The 20,078-nt window shown below is 42.0% G+C and overlaps 1 pseudogene; it reads right to left on the bottom strand.

Annotated features, from left to right (window-relative positions):
- Positions 1-18,444, bottom strand: part of LOC107740225 (basement membrane-specific heparan sulfate proteoglycan core protein-like) — a 27,471-nt pseudogene extending 9,027 nt beyond the window's left edge.
- Between the last annotated feature and the right edge of the window lie 1,634 nt (positions 18,445-20,078).

The raw sequence follows: 20,078 nt of genomic DNA, 5'->3' as shown, positions 1-20,078 counted from the left end.
TCTTTGACCATTAATCTTGATTACTTGCCCCAAAATTGACAATCTCCTTCCTGAGTTGTTCTTTTGTGTTAATGTTGCAAGCTGTTCTGTGAAAGAGTTGGTTGGTTAGGCTTGCTTCAGACTGGCTGGTGCTAGGATCTAATTTACGAACATTCTGTCATCTTCGGCCTTTCTGTGGAATTCGGCTCCTCGTGTTTCAACCATGTTCTTGATCGAATCTTAAATTGTCTGATTCGGTCTGGTACCCTACATCGCGAAGAACCTTTCAGTGATGCTTAGCGCCTCCTTTTCCAAGACCTTTACCGCCCTTTCCTCTTCCAAGCATAATAACTACAATTCTTCATTTCTCAACAGATGGAGATTTGATCCGACCGTCTGCTTGAATATGGAGAAAATTAAATTATACTTGGTTAGAGGACCTAATTGAAACCACAATCATGGGCAATTCTACTAAACGTCCCTCGCTTGGCTTATGCAAGTCTGCCAATGCTTGATTATGGTAATAATTGTTGATTGTGGCCACAGCCACCATAGTACTGCTTTAGATGGAGCACAGAGGTGATGTGACATATGACGTGTATTGATCTTCAATACTTTGCATTTTAAATAAACTTCTAAACGTTCATTAGTCTCTATAATAGATGACAATTTAGTAATTGTGGTGCTTCTAATTAAGTGAAAAAATGTTGCACGTTATACACAACAAACATACTCATCTGTGCACCAATAAAATGTGCAACACTTCATGTTTTACTTCCAAATTACATGTAGTATCTAATTAGTAATATTTACCTTGCACTTGAAAGGTTTTATGTATGGAAGTATAGAAGACATCTTGTGAGATCTTGGCAAAAAGTCTTACAATTTATTTCCAAAACATGATGCATGATGGGATAAGCTTAGCTAAGTTTACACAGAACTTTATTTACACAGTTTGCACGAGTAATACTTTAAATCGATCACACATCTTATAAAAACCTACTGATCACAGAACAATCAACGAGTGAATTGAGAACATTTCTGCAAACAGTTATTAACATTTAACAATATTAAGATTATAAATGTAAGCTTTTTTAAATAGTTTATTAAACAACTAACTTGATATTATTCACTTCTTTATGCTTGTTATTTAAAATACATATGTCCATCTGTCACACCAGCTGAATGTCTTTGAGCATTATGTTCACTCTCTTGGTGTGGAAGACGCACAAGTTGATGTTTTCATTTAACAAATAGGCTATTATTCTTATCACACTTCATTAACTGCAGCAAAAACAGCATATATGAAATATATGAAAATATATGACTGTAAAAAGCAGTGTATATGAAAATGTATACATGCAAGAAAAATAATCTTCATCATTGGCATCAATCTTCAAAACATAGGCACTATTTTATCAGACAGATAACACATTGTATTTAACTTTATCAATCAAGCGCCCAATTGCACTATTCAATTGTAGTGCAGCACCAACAGAATAATGTAAAAAAGTAATGGCTTTTTGGTCAGTTTAACTTAAGAGTTGTGTTAAACAAAAGTGCTCACTGGAGAAAATGCTGTACTATATTTTAGACATATTTTGCTTACATAATATGTACAGATAATATAATGCATATCTCTAAAGTCTTTCAGTCAAGCATGTGCATAAGCAGTTCACTCAAATTAATTTCTTAAGCAATGCAAGCGTCACTGTGTCTGCTGGTGTGAATCTCTATTAGCCGTCTGTTATCTTCTCTGCACTCAGGGACCTTTAAACAGATAAAAGATGATGCATTATGCATATGATGTGAATGATGCAAACCTCTGATTTGAGTTCATTCTGCTGATGATTTATAGTTTTAATATCTCACTAAACCTCACAAGTAACTGAACTGAATAACTTAAAGCAGATTTATAACGTAAAATAACAATATATGCCACAATCTACAGGAACGAGTGCATATTGTGAGCTTGTTGTCAGTTATTGTAAAATTATTTCAGTTGTAACATAATTCTTACGTGTTTTGTTCTTCTTCCTGTTGAGTATAAGTTTCATCACCAACTCCATCAGCAGCATCTGACAAACACATGATAAATATTAATAATACAAAATAAAATATGATTTTTACATTTACTTAATAAGACACATAACTTTAGGAATCATTTTGATCTGTAGCACAAACGGTGCATGATGGTTAATTCTAATAGTGATGAAGTTTGACTTTGTGTTTCTCTCACCAGTGAGAGAAATCTGTGTTGTGGTTCAGTTCAGAGTACAAAGTGTCTCCAGACTCACCACACTTCCCTGATAGAGAACAACAAAAAGGGAACGAAAGAGCATAATGCTATATATATCGACAACACTAATAAATGATAATCCATAATAAGAGAGAACAACAGTTTGGTTATCTGTCTCTCTAGTCTGCCTAGGCTTGTTTTTATCATCTCTTAATTCAGTCACATTCATTCGTTCATTCGTTCATTCATTCATTCATTTTTACCTTTGCCCTTGGTTTTCTTTTTGTCCTGTATATTGATCTGTGCGCAAGTCAAATCACTGGGTCCTGCAGTATTAACATCTAATACAAAACAGATGATCATTCAAATTATTGATGCTGAATATATTGTACTTTTGGAAAAAACAGGATCTCACCATTGCTTTTGCATTTTGTTCCTTTTTTTCTGACTTCTGAGTATGTCACATTGTTTGGCTCTGTCATGGCATCATCTAAAGAAAAATAATTCATGATTCTTAGTCAATTAGAAAGAAATGTAATTAATTAGAAATGCATTAATGTTTCTGATGATGATTATATTGAGGTTTATTTAACCTCTGTCCATATTTTTCTTAACAGTGACCTCTGAATATGTGACATCTGAAAATTGCTCAGGATCATCTAAAAAAAAAAAAATAAATCAAGCCAACATGATTGAATGATTGTTGTTGTTTTTTTTTGGACCTTTGTCTCCATTGTTCACTACAGCCACGCCATCATAAATGTCATTAGAATCTGTTGGACAGTAAACAAATATTTTGAGGATAAAAAAAGCAAAAGAGTCATAAAGAGAAAAAAATAAAGATATTGCAGGGATAGTTCAAAAAATATCTTAAAGAACACTGGTGTCTGTCACGATTCCGCAGGAGCAAGGGAACGAGGAGACGAGGAATTCTTCAACACAACAGTCTTTATTAATCCAAACGCTGGGAACACATGGAACGTAGGAAACACAGAGCACACAAAATGACATATAACAGCGGACGCCAGACACAGGGAAACACAGGGCTTAAATGCAAGGAGTAATTGAGGAAATTAATAGAACAACAGCTGAAGCATATCGAACTAAATGAGGACAGGAACAGGAAGGACCAAATAAGGGCATAAACATAACATGGAGCATGTGGGATCGGGGAACTCAGGAAGCCATGGTGGATCAGACAGTTCAGGAGGCCATGGCGGATCAGACAGTTCAGGGGGCCATGGTGGAGCAGGGAGCTCGGGGAGCCATGGCGGAGCAGACAGTTCAGGAGGCCATGGTGGAACAGGGAGCTCGGGGAGCCTGGCCTCGGCACTAGGCCCGGCCTCCACGGATGGACCCTACTACCCCCCCCAAAAAAAAAAATCCTTGGGGAGAATATAGCCTTTAGCAGCCCTCGGTAGGCCTAACTCGTGAACTGTGGCCCTTCCTGGGCTTGACTTGGGGACTGGAACCCTCTCTGGACTAAACTCGGGGACTGGAACCCTCTCTGGACTAAACTCAGGGACAGGAGCCCTAACTGGGCTAGACTCGGGGACAGGAGCCCTCACTGGGCTAGACTCGGGACTGGAACCCTCTCTGGGCTAAACTCGGGAACAGGAGCCCTCCGTGGGCTAAACTCTGGGACAGTAGCCCTCCGTGGGCTAAACGTGGGTACTGCAGCCCTATCTTGACTTCGTGGCGGCTGGCGGGCTTGAGTGAGCCGCGGCCGGCGGGCTTGACATCGGCGCGGCGAAGCGTGAAGCGATCTCCATTATCGCGGGGGAAAAAACAGGAAAAACTAAAAGACTTTCAAAACGAAAAACAAACACGGGGAGAAGGGGCGCCGCTTACTGTTTTGGTCCGCTCTTCGGTCACAATTCCACAGGAGCATGGGAACGAGGAGACGAGGAATTCTTCAACACAACAGTCTTTATTAATCCAAACGCTGGGAACACAGAAAACGTAGGAAACACAGAGCACACAAAATGACATATAACAGCGGACGCCAGACACAGGGAAACACAGGGCTTAAATGCAAGGAGTAATTGAGGAAATTAATAGAACACAGCTGAAGCATATCGAACTTAATGAGGACAGGAACAGGAAGGACCAAATAAGGGCATAAACATAACATGGAGCACGTGGGGGGAGGAAAACACACACAAAACACGGAACAGAGTCTGACAGTGTCCAAACAACAATGGACTCCATTGATTTTCAAAAACACAGAGACTTCAGTAATTCATTGTTTGTGTGTAAACTACCCGTTTAAATAATTAGTTATTGAGGCTGACCAGACTGCAGTGGAGAGTTTTCCAGTTGAGATTGTGCAGATTGATTTGGGACTGATGTCTGGTTAATGTTACGCTGCTGATCTATAACAGAAACAAAGGGCATTATGGTCACTTAAGAGTATATGCAGTGACTGTCTTTGATATTTAGATTTTTTCATGAGCATTTATTCAGAAACTGTATCTTTCATTTGTTGCTGTTCAATTGTATTAATCATACAAAATGTTATGAACTGCTCCACACATTTATTCTTCTTGTATCTCCACAGCAGCACCAGTGAGAGGAAGAACAACAGGCAAACACTCAATCCCACAACCACACCAGTGACCAGAAGAGAAGATGAAGCTGCTGAGACCGGAGAACATGATAAGATCTGTTCATTAGTGACAATGTATGATAAAATTACAAACATACATAAAATCACTCATCATTTCCAGACCTCTGACTGAGATCCAGCTGTGCAGTGACTGTCCTCTCTCTGTTTTACAGAAGTACAGACCCTCATGTGACTTTGAGACAGTCGTGATGTTCATCTTTCCTGTCGTCTGATTCTGGACGAGTGATTCGTCTTTATAGAAATCAGCTCTGAGGATCGGGGAGTTTGTAGATCGATGTAAACAGTGTAGAGTCAGAGTATCTCCCTCAATCACAGGATCAACAGAACTCAGCAGAATCACATCACCATCTACACAACACAAGAAACGTGTGCTTACTGCAAATAGTAAGAGCACATCAAAACTATTCAGGGGCAAAAATGTTGCTATCTTATGAACCGAATTGTACTTTATGCTTCCAATGTGATTTTTAGCATTATGCAGTCATTTCATTAGGTGCCAAATTCGTATGAATTTGCATGTGAATGGTCCATCCCTAAACCTAACCATCAGTTGGCCATAAGAAGATTTTACAAAACTGTACAAATTAGCCATAATTTCGCCACATTGTAAAATAGTTATGAATTGCCATGGGAGTATGTTTTGTAGTCAGACTTTTAACAGCTGGCATGAAACTGAGTCCAATTTGCTGATTAATCTGAACAAAATCTGTCCATTTAAATGGGAAGAGACTGTCTGATGAATGTGGACAGGTTTAACTTAACTATAACAGAAATAACAGATTAGAATGTGTGTAGATGTGATTAGAAACAGGACTCACCGTGAACTGTGATGTTGAGAGGATGACGTTTCTCTCCAGATTCAGACTGACACCAGTAAACTCCAGCGTCAGATGTGCTGAGAGAGGCGATTCGACATGTAGATCCTGTTAGTTTTGAACAATCGTCTGTGTTTCTGTCTGTGTATTTTCTCACTGACCATCCAGCAGAGTTACTCTGATCCTCACAGCTCAGAGAGAGAGAGTCAGATGAGAAGTGTTGACTTCTGCTGGGACTGACCACCAGAGACACTGAAGGAGAAAAACCTGAAAAGAGGAAAATCACACTCAAAATCGACAGCATACGTGTTTGTATAATAAAATCTGTAATTAAATAAAATTAAGATGAAATTTAGCACTAAAGTTTAAAATAAGAAGGGTCTTATGCGTATATAATGAGTTTGTATTTGTGTTACATGTTCTCTGTGCTCTGTTTGGACTTTTATGTTAAAGTGTTTCCTGTGCCTTGTTTGTAGTCTGTTTGTAGTCCGTTTGTGTATTGGTCCCCCGTGATTAGGTTCCGCAGGTGTATGCCATTTACCATACCCCCTTGTTATCTTGTTAAGCTTGTTCTCTTGTGTATAAATTGTGCTTGTGTTCCACACGGGGTTTTTGTCAGTCAATGTTCGTGTTCATCCATCTTTTGTGTTCCCTAGCTTCCAGTATTCTGTATGTTGTACCTTTTGTTTATTAAAGACTCCCTGCATTTTGATCCTCGCCTCTGCCTGCTTTCTCGTCACGTAACAGATTGACTGACCAACTATGGATCTAGCGGAAGTGAATCAGGACCCTCTAAGCATGCTTTGCTCCCTCTCTCAAGAAGGCCGGCCCATTGAATGCTACGTGGAGGAGTTCCTGCAATACAGCCATCATGCGTCCCTAGATGACACCAGGCTGATGGACTGTTTTTGGTGCGGGCTGGACGACAACATTGCCCAACTGATGCCGGGGGGAAATTCTGGCTGGACCCTGGCTCAGTACGTCAACCTTGCCCTGCGACTGTGTGGATCCCCTCTAACTGTGGGGGAAGTAGTGGAGGAGGATTCCAAAAAGGCCGCTCCTCAGTCAATCTCACCGGCCACTCAGCAGACAAACTTTTTGTGTCCATTGAATCTCCCATTATGACTGCTGACACTGTTTCTGAACCCTCTGTCTGCCATGTCACAGCCAAGAAGGCTGTCCATGAACTCTCGGCAGGTCCAGCCACGGCCAAGGAGGCCACCTGTGAGCCCTTTGACTGTCCCGTAATGGCCATGGAGGCTGTCTGTGAACTCTCTGGCTGTCCTGTCATGGCTATGGAGACCATCTGTGAACTCTCTGCTTTCCCTGTTATGGCCGAAAAGGCCGTTGTTAACCTCTCGGTGATCTCGGCTCCTGTCCCACCTAATCCGCCTTGGTGGTCATCTGCTCCACCATGGGAATCTCTGCTCCCATCTACTCAGCTGTGGTGGTCATCTGCTCCACCGTGGGGACCTCTGCTCCCATCTACTTTGCTGTGGTGGTCTTCTGCTCCGCAATGGCCCCCTGAGTTCCCTGCTCCGCCATGGCCTCCTGAATTCCCTGCTCCGCCATGGCTCCCTGAGCTGTCTGCTCTGCCCCGGTCACTCGCTCCACCTCAGTCACCACGCCCTTTTCTACTCCATGGACCTGGCCCACCATCCCGCCCCCTGTTCCGCCTCTGCTCCACCTCCCTCCTGGACTTTTTGTTCTGTTTTGGAGCGTCTGGAATCCGCTCCTTAGGTGGGGGACTATGTTACATGTGCTCTGTTTGGAGTTTTATGTTGAAGTGTTTCCTGTGCCTTGTTTGTAGTCTGTTTGTGTATTGGTTCCCCGTGATTAGGTTCCCCAGGTGTTTTCCATTTACCACGTCCCCTTGTTATCTTGTTAAGCTTGTTCTCTTGTGTATAAATTGTGCTTGTGTTCCACTCGTGGTTTGTCAGTCAATGTTCGTGTTCATCCGTCTTTTGTGTTCCCTAGCTTCCAGTATTCTGTATGTTTTACCGTTTGTTTATTAAAGACTGCATTTAGATCCTCGCCTCTGCCTGCTCTCTCATCACATAACAATTTGATAGTGCTTTTGATCTGGTTTAGACTGAGAATGGGAGGGAAGTGAGAGCAGGTTTTGGAGGTTTGCATTGGTTTCAGATGGTTTTGTCCCCTTGTGCCAGAGACTGTAATAAAACACAAATACGGATGAGTACAAGCATAAGTACTGTCACACAGACTCACCAGTGGTCCACAGTGGCTGCTTGTTACTGTACTTTGTGTAATAGGCTGGTCGTCCTCTCTCTGCTCTGCACGTATAAACTCCTGTGTGCTGTAGAGCAGCAGGACTGAGAGTGTAAGAGCCTCCAGCTCCTCTGCTGCTGTCGGACAGATGATCATCATCTCTGAACCAGCTGAACGTCCAGCCTGTAGAGGAGCCTGTAACCTCACAGATCAGAGTCACTGAGTCTCCTTCAGTCAGCCACGGGAGACTGAACTCCACTGACTCTCACCTCTGACTGAGATCCAGCTGTGCAGTGACTGTCCTCTCTCTGTTTTACAGTAGTAGAAACCCTCATGTGACTTTGAGACAGTCGTGATGCTCATCTCTCCTGTCGTCTGATTCTGGACGAGTGATCCGTCTTTATAGAAATCAGCTCTGAGGATCGGGGAGTTTGTAGATCGATGTAAACAGTGTAGAGTCAGAGTATCTCCCTCAATCACAGGATCAACAGAACTCAGCAGAATCACATCACCATCTACACAACACAAGAAACGTGTGTTTACTGCTGAGGTATCAAAACAATTAATAGGCAAAAATGCTGATATTATGAACTAAATTGTACTTTTTTTGCTTCCTGTACTTTTTGTAAAAGTTTAGTGTAGTCCAACCTGATCTCACAAGAAAATTATTAGGCGGCAAATTCATAAGAATTTGTACAATGCAAACTGTATGGAAGTGTGCGATTTTTTTAATAGAAAGTAAACATGAATGTCAGTGGGGCATAAAATAATTTTATAAAAATATACAAATTAGATCGTAAAAATTCATATGAATTAGCCACCAATTTGCCAAAATGTAAAATAGTTACAAATTGCCATAGGAGTGTCTTGTGAAGACAAACGTTTAACAGCTGCCATGAAACTGAGTTCACTTTGCCGCTTAATATGGTCAAAAACTCAAAAACTTTTCTCCCTATTCAATTTAGATGGGAAGAAAATGTGGAAAGGTTAATTTAAGAAAACAATTAGAGGAAAATCTGTGTAGACTTTGTCATTGGAATGTAGATTATAAAGTGTCTAGCTGTTGTGATTAGAAACAGGACTCACCGTGAACAGTGATGTTTAGAGGATGACGTTTCTCTCCAGATTCAGACTGACACCAGTAAACTCCAGTGTCAGATGTGCTGAGAGAGACAATCCGACATGTAGATCCTGTTAAGTTTGAACAATCGTCTGTGTTTCTGTCTGTGTATCTTCTCACTGACCATCCAGCAGAGTTACTCTGATCCTCACAGCTCAGAGAGAGAGCGTCAGATGAGAAGTGTTGACTTCTGCTGGGACTGACCACCAGATACACTGAAGGAGAAACACCTGAAAAGAGGAAAATCACACTCAAAATTGACAGCACATATGTTTGTATAATAAAGTCTGTATTTAAATAAAATTAAGATGATATTTAGCACCAAAGTTTAAAATAAGAAGGGTCTTATGCATATATTATAATTGTATTTGATAGTGCTTTTGATCTGGTTTAGATTGAATATAACTGGAGGGAAGTTTTTGGAGGTTTGCATTGGTTTCAGATGGTTTTGTCCCCTTGTGTCAAAGACTATAATAAAACACAAATACGGATGAACACAAGCATAAGTACTGTCACACAGACTCACCAGTGATCCACAGTGGCTGTGTGTTACTGTACTTTGTGTAATAGGCTGGTCGTCCTCTCTCTGCTCTGCACGTATAAACTCATGTGTGCTGTAGAGCAGCAGGACTGAGAGTGTAAGAGCCTCCAGCTTCTCTGCTGCTGTCGGACAGATGACCATCATCTCTGAACCAGCTGAGAGCTTTGTGTTCCCATCTGTCCTGTGCAGGTGTATTTACCGCTGTGAAAGTGATCAACACTCCTGATGTTCAACTCTTGTGTTGAGGTTCGGTTAACAGAGTTTGTATATTGGTAGTTTGTTCCCTCTATTTCCCATCTATATGTCCACTCAGTGTCTTCTCCCCACTTTATATCACATTTGAGAGTGACTGTTTCTCCTCTGAACACTTGTTCATCAGGCCGTACCATCACCACAGCTTTTGAACTCACTGTACAAACAGATTATTGCATTTATTTTTAGGTTTTGTTCTGTATATTGTCTCTGATCTGTATGTTGCGTCACATTATATGTTCTCTCTCGCCTGTAACATTTACCCACAGTGCATCACTATATTGTGTGTAGTAGGCTAGAGTCGGAATGCTCTTAAAAGAAACTCACTAGGACGCAGCACGCCCCCTGCTCGGCGCATATTAATCCCTATATTTGCCGAAGAAAGAGGTTATAGCACGGACAGCAAAACGCTACCCATTTCCGAAGCGTCAAGATCCCCGCTCCAGAGTGACGTTGGACCCTAAACCTCAGAAGCCATCCTGATCCAAACGCAGAGAGGAAGAGAAGAGGGTCAGTTCTCGTGAGGCCGGAACGCCCTCAAAGAAAGCTTGCATTCACTCTCCATCCCTCTACTTAACATTGAGCGATGGAAGCCCCATTCAAGCTGGGTCCATCCTTCCCATTCAGTGTGCGCCCAAGCAAACTACCGCTGTGATAGTGGACCCACATGCTCAAAAGAGCATTTCTCATCTCCTCACTACCATGGATGTCAGTTCCCCACCCCCGTGCGGCGAACTACCATTCAAAAAACTAGAATCACTCGCCATTCGGTTTCAGGCTTGGAAAGCTAGAAGTGTCAAGTTGGGTTCTAAAAACCATAAAACGAGGTTACTCGCTTCAGTTCGCTCAAAGGCCACCTCGCTTCAGAGATATTATTCAGACTTCAGTGTGGGACAATGATGCTCATGTTCTCTGGTCCAAAGTACAAACACTTACTTGCAAATGGAGCTGTGGAAGTGCTTCCTTTAGTGAAGAGCGAGTCAGGCATCTGAATCGCTCGCTTATGAGACGGCCGTTCAAGAAGCAAACTTAGAAACAGATCCACGTACAAATATGTCCCAAGGACTGGTTTCTTTCAGTTGATCTGAAAGATGCTTACGTTTACATCCAGATAGCCCCCCATCACACATCACATTCTTTTACGAAGTGCATAGACGCGGCTATTTCCCCTCTGAGACATATGGGAATCCGCATTCTGAACTACCTTGACAATTGGCTGGTTTTAGACAGGTCAGAACAGGAACTCGTCCCACACAGGTCGCTTCTGCTCAGTCACCTGGAGTGCCTTGGGTTGAGAATCAATTTAGCCTATGAGCTCTTTGTGTCTCAGCCAGTGGTCTTTCTGGCAACAGTTATCAATTCTGCTCGGACATGTGCGTGGATTGCGCTGAAATGATCCCTGACTGTTCAGCGGCTAGCGGAATCATTCAAATTGCGTACTTTACATTCCCTCAGGGCTTTCCAGAGGATGCTGCATCAGAGGTGTAGCCCCTTGGAAAACCCCTCACCTGTTTCAATCAGGCGTCCCATTGGGACTGACCTCCAAAAGGAAGGTGGTCAAAACAGATATCTTCAACTAAGGTTGGGGAGCTCTGTACGAGGGCAGACTTGCGTTCGGCTCCGAGTCAGACCTGGAACAATGCGTACACATCAACTGCCTCGAGATGATGTTTTTTTTTTTTTTCAGCCCTAAAAAACTTCCTGCTGGCCTTAATGGGGCACCACATCCTGGTCCGTTCAGACAATATGACAGTGGTAGCTTTTATCAATCACCAAGGCGGTGTCAGGTCATGCTCCGTTCACATGTTGCCTCGACACCTCCTTTTTATGGGCACAAGACAGACTCCTTTTACTTAGAGTAGTTCATGTGCCGGGTAGACTGAACCAAGGGGCAGGCATGCTGTCCAGGACAAAGGTAGCTCCAGGAGAATGGAGACTACATCCCCAAATGGTTTAAATGATTTGGACTGTCTTCGGGAGGGCCGAGGTGGACCTCTTCGCCTCAGAAGACAACTTTCACAGCCCAATCTACTTTTCGAAACCCACGATTGGCCCAGCGCTCGCCTGTATGCATTCTCCCCGGTTGCCCTGATTCCTCAGGTCATTCAATTCAATTCAATTCAAGTTTATTTGTATAGCGCTTTTCACGATACAAATCGTTGCAAAGCAACTTTACAGCAAATTAAGTTTCTACAATATTTACTAGTAGCTTATCAGTGGTGACTGTCAGTTAATGTACATATGGCAGAAATGTATGGACAAATCAATTAAAGATGTAATCAAACAGACGGTGAACACTATTAACAGCAATTAGTATATGATGCAATGAAAGTTATAGCAAAATTTTGAAGTTCTGTATGTTGTTTCAGGGTTGGCATCATCTGAGGTCCTCTGAGGGGTTGGCATCATCTCTTCTCAGGTGTTCTCGATCCAGACTGAAGCTTGTGTAAATCCTTATGTAAATCCTGTGGCAAAAACAGAGAAACAAATAGAGACATTATTAGCTTAGCTGCTGTTCCAACCAAGCAAGAGAAGACTAGTTAGGTACGCAGGAGCTAACCCATTAAGGGCCTTATATGTAAGTAATAGTATTTTGTAAGTGATACGGAAGTTAATAGATAGCCAGTGCAGTGACTGTAAAATTGGGGTAATATGATCATATTTTCTTGACCTGGTAAGGACTCTAGCTGCTGCATTTTTGACTACCTGCAGCTTGTTTATTGAATAGGCAGGACAACCACCTAGCAGTGCATTACAATAGTCCAGTCTAGAGGTCATGAATACATGAACTAACTTTTCTGCATCAGAAACAGCTGGACATACTGTTTTTCCACGCAATGCTAAAAACTTCCAAGTTACTTTTTCTCCATTTGACTACAAGTTTCTTTCTTGAGAGAATGGGTATTACTGTTGTGCCATGCTCTTTTAGTAATTTAGTGGGTACAGGATCTAACAGGCATGTTGTTGGTTTAGATGCAGTGATAAGTTTATTTAGCTCTTCCTGTCCTATAGTTGTAAAGCACTGCAGTTTATCTTTTGGTGCGATGAATGAAGTTGAAGTATTATACGCTGTAGAATCTACATTTGTTATTGTATTTCTGATGTTATCTATTTTATCAGTGAAGAAATTCATAAAGTCATACTATGATGCCACCTGATCTAAATATTCCCTCACAGTTAATATAGAATATTTAGATCGGGTGGCATCTGGTTATTTGTTAATCTAGCCACTGTGCAAAATAAAAACCTTGGATTGTTTTGGTTATGTTCTATGAGTTTGTAGATATGCTCGGCCCTGGCAGCTTTTATAGCCTGTCTATAGCTGGACATACTGTTTTTCCACGCAATTCTAAAAACTTCCAAGTTAGTTTTTCTCCATTTGCGCTCAAGACTACGAGTTTTTTTCTTGAGAGAATGGGTATTACTGTTGTACCATGGCGCAGTACGTTTTTCTCTAACCTTTTTCAATTTGATGCGGGCAACAGCTTCTAATGTATTAGAGAAGATAGTGCCCATGTTGCTAGTAATTTCGTCCAGTTCATGTGTACTTATGGGTACACAGAGCAGTTCAGATAAATCAGGCAGGTTATTTGTGAATCTGTCTTTGGTGGCTGGAACAATAGTTCTGCCCAGACAATAACGCGGAGCGATATAGTTAATATCAGTAATACGCAGCATGCACGATACAAGGAAATGGTCAGTAACATCATCACTTTGAGGTACGATATCTATATCAGTAAGATCAATTCCATGCGATATAATTAAATCTAGCGTATGATTAAAACGCTGAGTGGGCCCGGTGACGTTTTGCTTGACTCCAAAAGAGTTTATTAGGTCAGTAAATGCAAGTCCTAATGCATCATTTGTATTATCAATGTGAATGTTAAAATCTCCGACAATTAGCGCTTTATCAACAGTAACCAATAGGTCTGAGAGGAAATCTGCAAATTCTTTTAGGAAATCTGTATATGGCCCTGGTGGTTTATACACAGTAGCCAGAGCAAGAGATACGATAGGTTTCTTTTGCATATCTGACAGTGTAACATTAAGCATAAGTATTTCGAATGAGTTAAACCTGTATCCTGTTTTCTGAGTAACATTGAGAATATCACTATATATTGTTGCAACACCGCCGCCACGACCAGTCTGACGGGGCTCATGCTTATAACAGTAGCTTGGTGGAGTAGACTCATTTAGACCAATATAATCATTTGGTTTTAGCCAGGTTTCAGTCAAGCAGAGTACATCAAAACTATTATCTGTGATAATTTCATTTACAATAACTGCTTTGGGTGAGAGTGATCTAATGTTTAGGAGCCCAAACTTTAAAATTTGTTTTTGTTCATTTATTTTACATTTTTCTGGTTTAACCACGATCAGATTTTTTCTAGATCCTGCATTAAATTTATATTTTGACCTCACTATTGGTGGAACACACACAGTCTTTATAGATTGGACAGCGCAAGTACTTCTATCATTTAAGCGGCTAGAACAAAAGCCATCATGGCAGTTATTTGAGAATTGGCTTACTAGTCATATGGAGCGAAGCATCCTGGAGATTTTGTCCGACAGGAGTTCTGCTCCGACTCTTATGGGGTGCAGGCCATCAGCACGAAAAAGCCTAGGATGCTCCCAGAAAAGATTTAAATTATTAACAAAGAGCAGTTTCTGTTCTTTGAGGCGCCTCAGTCTGCCAACTTGGGGCTCCTGTCGCTTAAGACCGTCCTCCATCTGGCTTTAACGTCTGTCAAGCAAGTGGGTGACCTGCAAGCACTGTCAGCCAGTGCTTCCTGTCTTGAGTTTGGGCCTAACATCTGTAGAGTTGTCCTCAAACCGAGACACGGCTAGGTGCAGAAAGTGCTCTCCACTCCGTTCAGAGCAAAAGTTATTACCCAGTACAGAAGGTGAGCAGGGTCCTAATCCACTCTGCCCGGTTCAGGCTCTTAGAGTGTATGTTGTGCGCTCTGGCCCATTTAGGCACTCAGAGCAGCTCTTTGTATGCTTCGGTGGCTGCTCTAAAGGGCTGCCGGTTACGAAGCAGAGACTATCTCGCTGGAGAGTCAATGGTATAGCCCTGGCTTATGCCTCAGCGGGCTTGCAGTGCCCTATAGGTGTGAGGGAATGGCCTCCTCCTGGGTGTGGTCCAGCGGGATTTCTATTGGTGACACTTGTGCGGCCACCGGCTGGTCATCGCCATCTGCCTTCACTAGGTTTTATAACTTGGATGTCCCTGTCCTGCAGGCATGGATCTTGTCCACTTAACTCTACCTAATCCCCTTTGTAAGTGGAGAGGGTTATGTTATGTAGTCCCCAGCCTAGGCGGGTTGGATTTCATTATTGCCTCATGCTTACAGGAGCCCTCAGTACGGTACGCAGAGCACTTCGTTCTGCACTCGATTATAGCACGACGGTATTGGATGCGTTCCCCAAAAGCATTAGCGATGCAACGGGAGAGACCGTTCGAAAGGGAATGCTCTGGTTACTAACATAACCTTGGTTCCCTGAGATAAGTAACAGTTCAAGTAACAGAGTAAACAGGAGATTCCCTAAAAGTGTCAGCAAGTGACTGTCTCTCCTCTGAACATACGCTGATCTGGTGTAACCTTCACTACAGGTTTTGTTCTCTCTGTATTAATACACATATGAGTAAATATTGGTAGAAACAGCATCACAGTATCATTATCACTGTTATGAACATATGACAAAAATACTGCATTAAATTTAAGATCTGCTTTGCTTGTAGTTTGTATTAATTACATCAAAAAATGTTTGTAATTATTGGTAAAAAACTAAAACATTGATATCCAGGCTACATGTATGTTCTTTTGTATTCACATATCACATGTGTGAATTGTACAGTGTTCTGTTTTACAGAAGCAGGCAGAATACAGCACTCCAAAAATGGTAAAAATAGGGCGTGTATTGTATTAATTTGAAGAAATGTTCTGTATTTTTTTTTTGCAGGTGTTTTACCTGTATTTTGAATTTTACACTGCATTGGGTTGTGTTTTAGAGTTAACAGAAATGCCATACAATTACTGGATAATGTCTTAGCAGAATATCACCAGTATTTTCCTATCTTTCTTTTTTTTTATTTCTTTTTTTTTTTATTAATTAATTTTATTTTTAGGTGAGTACATCCTGAGCTGAATGTATTAATATTTTCATTCTGAACGAAATCACAGTCTCTTGATTAGATAGTGATCATTATAGAATGAGTTTAGGACAATGATATTCAGCTTACCCTTCATAGTGATTGAAACAGCAGAGCTTGATTGTGATGATTTTGGTCTTTTATCTCTCTGTCCTCTACACCAGTACTGACCCTGATCAGATGTAATGGCTTTCACAATACTAAGAGTGTTTCCATCTACGCTGTAATGGTCAGACGTCTGTAACTTTACACTGTCTGTGCCTTTATACCACTCATATCTCCACTCAGCTGTCCAGTCAGGTCTTCTGTCATTTGTCAGGACATTTCTCTGTCTCCAGTTACTGTAAGACTCAATCACACACTTCAGATTGACTGTCTCTCCAGTGAATACAGGACAGTCTGGTGTCACAGTCAGTGTAGATCTGGGTAAATCTGTTAATAACAAAGTAAAAAAAAAGTTTACAAAATTATAAAGTTTATACATTATCTTTTATTTAATTTCATAACATTTGTTCTGTTTTGCTTTTACGCTGTCATTAGTTTCCTCATTCTTCAGAAGAATGTGCACCCCTTAAATCCCCATTCAAAAAGAACACGTAACACAGGAAAAGAACATACATACACTTAAAATCACACCTGAACGGAACATAATTCAGTCTTCAGACTTCCTGGGGATCAGTTTTAGTATAAATTGCACAAAGACTGGACCTTAAATAAATATACCTTTTTCTACTTACACACAGGTGAGCACAAATGCACACAGACACAAGTACACACATTCGAAGTTACATGCCTAAACTTTTATATGTCCTTATATGCATCTCCTCTTCCCGCCACCATTTTTAATGTATTATGCGATATCTAAATAAAGAAATAAATACAAAGACAATAATTAAATGGAATTATAGACAACACGTTGGGGGTTCACCAGTTGGTGGTTGGGACATGGTGCTACAACTTAAATGGTTCAAAATGGCTTCCAAATATCTGTCCACTGTAGTGGATGCCATGCATGTAAGGGTTAATCAAATAATCCAACACCAGGAAGCACAAGTGTAACACAACCAGCAACAGACAAAACCAAACAAATAACTCAGAATATGTGTCATGTTTTAAATATTGCATTTTATTTGTAAAAATTACTTAATTAATAATAACTAATAAACATTAATATCAAATGTGTGACCTGGATTCATTATTTTTATTTTATTTTTTTATTTTTTTGTGCACAATTAACATTTTTGAAGCTAAATTAAATCTGTTTAAACGTTCATTGTGGTTAATCCATAAACAATACACAATGTTGCTATCCATTATACTGTCATGATGATGGTCTTGTGTTTCCCTGTTTTGTGTTTAAGGACATTTATGTTTAAGTGTGTGTGTGTGTGTGTGTGTGTGTGTTCCCATTGTTTATTTGCTTAGTTCCCATTTCCCTTGTAGCCTTGCCTACCTTGTTTGTTTCCATAATTGCCCTGGTCTGTTACCATGGCTGCTCAATTGCCTACCCGTTCTTCGTTAGCCCCTTGTTATCTTGTCTGTTTCTCTACTTTATTGTCTGGTATGGATGTGTGGTACACATTTGTTTCAGTTCCTGTATTTGGTTTATCTTGTTCATTGTTGGATTTACTGTTGTCTTGTTTAAATAAGCTTTAAACTGCACTTTGTTCCAACATTCTGTTTTTCTGAAACAGCCATGTTACAAAAACACCAGACCATTGATAGATCTAGTCGAATTAATTCAGCTTCACCAAGAAACTCATTGACTTGAGGCCCATCGAAGACTTTCTGGACATTTCTTATCTAACTGACCTGCCTGACTTTGCTCTCATTGATTTCTTCTGCCAGTGATCTGTAATGATCCTTGAGGGTCACTGAGTGAGTTTCTAGAATTACACTCTTACGCCCTTTGTGTGACACTGATGTTAAAGAGGAGAGATGTGGAGAGGACAGTAATGGTCTCTCCTCCGTCTGAACAATCACTATATGTTTAATATGATTCAACATTAGATCATCTGAAACAATCATGACACTTACAGTGAACATGTATTTTTTTTGTTCTTTTTAACTTAACGATGTCATGTTACTCTGAGAACTTCACAAGCTTGTAGATTCAGCGTGTCTCATCTGAATAAATGATTATACATGTAGTAGAGTGAGTTTAGGAGGACAAAGACACTCAACTCACCCTTCACTGAGAGAGAAACAGCAGAGCTTGATTGTGATGAGACTGATCTTCTATCTATGTGTCCTTTACACGTGTACTGACCCGAATCAGATGTTTCAGATCGTTCAATAGTGAGAGTGTTTCCATTTACAGTGTAATCCTCAGACACTTTAGTGCCGTCTTTATACCACTCATATCTCCAGTTACTGCAAGACTCAATCTCACACTTCAGATTGACTGTCTCTTCAGTGAATACAGGGCTGTCTGGTGTCACAGTCAGTGTAGACGTGGGTAAATCCATTTAGAAAGACAAAAACATAAAGTGACTCAAATAGCACTTACAGTGAAAACAAATGCTACAAAACGTCTCCAGGTTACATATGTAACCATGGTTCCCCGAAGGGAATGAGACGCTGCGTCTGAAGACACTAAGGGAATGCCCCCAGCATGAACACGCTCTGAATCACATGTGTAATCAGTCCAACGGAAGGGCGAGACATCATAGGCCGTTGACGTAGCGACCAGGAAGTTTTAAAAGCTTCTAGGAATGAAGCAAGCGCTCGCAGGGATGCCGGAAGTATGGCTCTGAGACGCAGTGTCTCGTTCCCTTCGGGGAACCATGGTTACGTAACCTGGAGAAGTTCCCCTTCAGGAACTTGAGCTGCGTCCGAAGACACTAAGGGAACGAGAATGCCCACGCCGCCAGACTTGCAAATCCCTGTCTAGTGTGGAAAAGCACAGCTAAGACAAGAGAACAGAAGAGCCAGGAGTGGCTCGTATATCAAGGCCATAGAACCTGATGAAAGTGAGGGGTGTGGACCATCCTGCTGCGTTGCAGATGCCCTGCATAGACACACCTGCTAAGAAGGCCTTGGAGGCCGCCATACCTCGGGTCGAGTGAGCCTTGACTCCCAATGGTGAGGGGAGATCAGAGGACTCATAGGCAGTAGTAATGGCATCAAATATCCACCAACTGAGGGTCTGTTTAGTAGCAGGACGACCCCTATTAGGGGGACCATAGCATACAAGCAGTTGGTCCGCCCTCCTCCACAGAGCAGCTCTGTGGATGTATGCTCGCACTGGACACATGCAATTAAGCTTCTGCTGGTCTGGCTCCCTGACGGGAGGAGGACAAAAGGCCTGCAGCACGATAGTCTGTGGTATAACAGAGGGAACCTTCGGAACATACCCTGCGCTCGAGGGTAGAGAAACACTTTGGCCATGCCAGGCGCAAAGTCTAAGTAGGAAGGGGCCACTGAGAGGGCCTGAAGATCTTAGGCCGCAATGGCCGCCACATAGACCTTCAGGGTGGAGTGGGTCAACCCAGCAGAAAGACGGGCCTGCAGGAACTCCAGCACTGTACCAACCGGGCAGTTAACTGGGTCGAGCTGACGGTCTCCGCACCAAGAAGTGAAACGTTTCCACTTCAAGGCGTACAGTTTCCTCGTGGAGGGAGCTCTGGATTGGAGGATGGTCTCAACAACCTCGGTTGAGAGACCGGAAGCTACGAGCTGTGCCCCCTCAGGGGCCACACCCATAACTTCCACAGCTCCGGTCTCCAACCGGTGAGGGACGCGTCCGTCGCTAGCATTACGCGGCGACAAGGAGCTCCCAAAACCGGGCCCTGAGACAAGAACCAAGGTTTCCTCCACATGTCCAAGGCACGTAGGCATCGCCGCGTGACCTTGATCATGCGAAGCAGATTTCCCCTCGGGGAAAACCCCTTGGACTTGAGCCACCACTGTAGGGGTCTCATGTACAGCAGGCCAAAAGGTATCATGGTGGACGCAGCTGCCATTAACCCCAGTAGTTTCTAAAACTGCTTGACAGTGAGTGACTGGCCTTCTCTGACTCTCTTGACTACCGTGAGGTAAAATGGGACGCAGCCCCCCATCCTTCTTTGGAACAATGAAGTACAGGCTGTAGAACCCGGAGCCAATGAAGTACAGGCTG

Source organism: Sinocyclocheilus rhinocerous, unplaced genomic scaffold, assembly GCF_001515625.1.
Source record: "Sinocyclocheilus rhinocerous isolate Xijiao unplaced genomic scaffold, SAMN03320098_v1.1 scaffold3723, whole genome shotgun sequence".
In the NCBI taxonomy this organism is placed as follows: domain Eukaryota; kingdom Metazoa; phylum Chordata; class Actinopteri; order Cypriniformes; family Cyprinidae; genus Sinocyclocheilus; species Sinocyclocheilus rhinocerous.
Note: the sequence above shows the minus strand (reverse complement) of the source record. Positions and strands in the feature narration are given on the sequence as shown.